Below are 4,034 nucleotides of genomic sequence, written 5' to 3'. Positions count from 1 at the left end.
TAGAACGGAGGTGGTTGTCAGGCACACGTTCATAGGTGAGAATGATGATGAGTGTCACGGATCATCACATTCATCAAGTCAAGGTATCTTAGAACAAGAATAAGCTGAATTGAATAGAAGAACAATAGTAATTGCATTAATACTCAAGGTACAACAGATCTCCACACCTTAATCTATGGTGTATAGAAACTCCACCGTTGAAAATACATAAGAATAAGGTGATCATTGGCTTTGGCCCCAGAGAGGGAACCAGAAGAACCAAGATGAAAATACAATAGTAAAAGGTCCTATTTATAGAGAACTAGTAGCCTAGGGTTTACAGAAATGAGTAAATGACGTATAAATCCACTTCCGGGCCCACTTGGTGTGTGCTTGGGTTGAGCATTGAAGCATTTTCATGTAGAGGCTTCTCTTGGAGTTAAACGCCAGCTTTTGTGCCACTTTGGGCGTTTAACTCCCATTCTTGTGCCAGTTCCGGCGTTTTACGCCAGAATTCTTGAGTTGATTTGGAATGCCTGTTTGGGCCATCAAATATCGGGCAAAGTATGGACTATTATACATTGCTGGAAAGCCCAAGATGTCTACTTTCTAACGCAATTAAGAGCGCGCCAATTGGGCTTCTGTAGCTCCAGAAAATCTACTTCGAGTGAAGGGAGGTCAGAATCCAACAGCATTTGCAGTCCTTTTCAGCCTCTGAATCAGATTTTTGCTCAGGTCCCTCAATTTCAGCCAGAAAATACCTGAAATCACAAAAAAACACACAAACTCATAGAAAAGTCCAGAAAAGTAAATTTTAACTAAAAACTAATAAAAATATTATAAAAACTAACTAAAACATACTAAAAACATACTAAAAACAATGCCAAAAAGCGTATAAATTATCCGCTCATCAATTACCAATAATATTTCACTTTCATCATCATTCTTTCAAGAGCCAACATTCATAAATTTCAACTTTAATATGCACTGTTTATTTCATACATTCAGAAAGCAAAAGCAAATGACACCACATCAAACTAATTAAACTAATCTTATTTTAAACTTGAAATTCATGCATCTCTCAATTCTTTTCAATAAAATTTTTTTATTTAAGCAAGGTGAGAGATATATGAAACATTTTACAACTTAAAGACATAAATGCAAATGATCATGCAACTAGAACAAAAGATCAGATAATAAAACGAACAGAAAATAGAAAAATAACAGAAAAAGAGATAAAGAGAACGAATCCACCTGAATGATGGTGGCCAGTGCTCCTCCTTGAGGATCCCATGTAGTGCTTGATCTCTTCTATGTCACTCTGGTATGTGAAATCATGATTCACACTTTTCATAACTCCGCATAGCTGACCTGCAAGTGTACTGGGTCATCCAAGTAATACCTTACGTGAGTAAGGGTCGATCCCACGGAGATTGACGGCTTGAAGCAAGCTATGGTCATCTTGTAAATCTCAGTTAGGCGGATTCAATTGGTTATGAGATTTGATAATTAACAGATAGACAGAGCGGAAAATAAAATAAAGTTACTTATGTAGTTCCTTGGTGGGAGTTTCAGATAAGCATTTGGAGATGCTTTGTTGCCTCTAAACCTCTGCTTTCCTACTGTCCTCATCTAATCATGCGTACTCCCTTCCATGGCAAGCTGTATGTTAGTGGATCACCGTTGTCAATGGCTACCATCCATCCTCTCAGTGAAAACATGTCCTCTACGGTTTCTCGCATGGCTAATCAGCTGTCGATTTTCGATCGTGTCGGAATAGAATACATTTATTCTTTTGCACACTGTCACTGCGCCCAACAGTCATGAGTTTAAAGCTCGTCACAGTCATCCCATCCCAGATCCTACTCGGAATACCACAGACAAGGTTTAGACTTTCCAGATCTCAAGAATGCTGCCAACTGGTTCTAGCTTATACCACGAAGGTTCTAACGTCACGGATTTGAATGCTCTGTTGTCAAGAGAGGTGATTCAGATCCGTGGGTCAGAGACCAAAGAGAATATACTCCAGCTGTCATCCAATGACTACGTTCAACATCATGTAGACCGTTTTGTGGTTGTCAGGCACGCGGATCTTGGCTAAGCGAGTAACGAAGATTAAGTGATTGTCACAGGTCACCCCTTCATTTTGACATAACTGAATTAAGTACAAGAGTATATCTTGGAGGAGAAGTAGGCGTGAATTAAATAGAAAAACAATAATACTTGCATTAATACTCGAGGAACAGCATAGTGATGTGTGGAAAACGATCCAACACAAAACTCACCGGCAAGTGTACCGGGTCGCATCAAGTAATAATAACTCACATGAGTGAGGTCGATCCCACAGGGATTGAAGGATTGAGCAATTTTAGTTTAGTGGGTGATTTAGTCAAGCGAATCAAGTTTTAGTTGAGTGATTTGTGTTTAACAGAAAGTAAATGACATTAAATGTAAAGGGGGAAGGGAAGAGTGCAGTAAATTGAAGAACAGAATTGTAAATGTGCAGAATCTTAAAGAGCAAGAAAGTAAATGACTGAAACTTAAAGTGCAAGAAACTTAAATTGCAGTAACTTAAATGGCAAGAAAGATAAATGGCTTGAATATAAAAGGGAATTGAGGAATGGGATTGCAGGATCTAAACAAAGAAGAAGTAAATTGCAGTAAATGGTTGAGCAGAAAGTAAATCAGAAGCAATAAGCATTCAAACAGAATTGAAATAAAATGTAGCAGAGGTTCACAGAAGAACCCAAAATGAGTAGTGATCTCAGGATCCCAAGGGCTTAGGTAGCAGAGCCTAAAGCCCAATTTCCTTCCCAGATCTGAATTATCTAAGCAATTGGCAGAAAATTAAAGATGAAGCAGTAGAAGAACAGATTTGGAATTCAATTATGCAGAAAACAAAATGCCAAGAGCTTGAATGGGAATTGGGACAGAATTTCCCCAATTTCACACACCCACAACTCAGAAAACAGAAGAGTAGAATTGCCCAAGGGAAATGAGGAAGGAGATCATTCAATTCTCCCTTGATCCTCTTAGTTCTCGGACAAGTCTCTCAAGAAAGCTCAAAGACAAAGGAAATTCAAAAGCTCTCAAAAATAAGAGTAAAAATTCAAAGCTCAAAGTAAAGGTAGCTAAAAGTTTTTTCCTAATTACATCAAACTAAGTCCTATTTATACACTTTCTATTCTTGGATAATGGGATTTGGATGGGCTTTTGAATTGGTGAAGAAATGAGTTCAAAAGAAATTTTAATTTGAATTTTGGCCCAAAAAGATTCACTCCCAGGAGGCTGCCCTGCCCTTGTGGAGAGCAGGGCAGAAAAATGAGGCTTGATGCTAGCAATTGGTGCGGCCATGTTGCGTGTTGGTGCGAGTTGATGCGCGTCTGGCACGAGTTTGGTGCGCCAGAGGCTGCCCTGCCCGCGCCAAGGGCAGGGCGGGAAAGCTGATGCGCCAGGATGTGAGGCGTGCGTGCGGATGGTGCTGCCAGAAGGAAATTTGGTGCGCTAGGAAGAGTGTTTGGTGCGTGGGACGCTAAACGCTGCCCTGCCCGCGCCAAGGGTAGGGCAGGAACGGGTTGGTGTGCCAGGGAAGGAACGCGCGCGCCAGATGCTGCCAGGACGAGGAAATTGGTGCGCCAGGAAGCAAAGTTGGTGCGCCAGATTTCAAAATTGGTGCGCCTAGTTCAATTGCTGCCCTGCCCGCGCCAAGGGCAGGGCAGGGTCCTTCCTTCACGTCTCGGGTTCGATCCTGGGAGAGTGCAAACACGCTATTTTATTTTTTTGGCTTCTTGGCACGGTAGTGGGTCTCAAGGCTTGGCTTCCTCATGGTTCTTTGTTCGAACCTTGTGGCATGCATGGGTGACCTTTTTTTCTTGATTTCTTTCCTTGAGATGCCCGATTCTGCTCTCCACAAGGGCAGGGCAGAGTTTGCTTCTCTTGGCTCCAAGGCACCATTTTGTGCTCTGCCCTTGGAGTGGGCAGGGCAGAGTTGCCTATGCTTGCTTGGTCACCTAATGCTGCCCTCCTAGAGGGCATTCTGCCCTTGTGGAGGGCAA

This window comes from Arachis duranensis, chromosome 5, assembly GCF_000817695.3.
Source record: "Arachis duranensis cultivar V14167 chromosome 5, aradu.V14167.gnm2.J7QH, whole genome shotgun sequence".
NCBI classification, from domain to species: Eukaryota; Viridiplantae; Streptophyta; class Magnoliopsida; order Fabales; family Fabaceae; genus Arachis; species Arachis duranensis.
Note: the sequence above shows the minus strand (reverse complement) of the source record.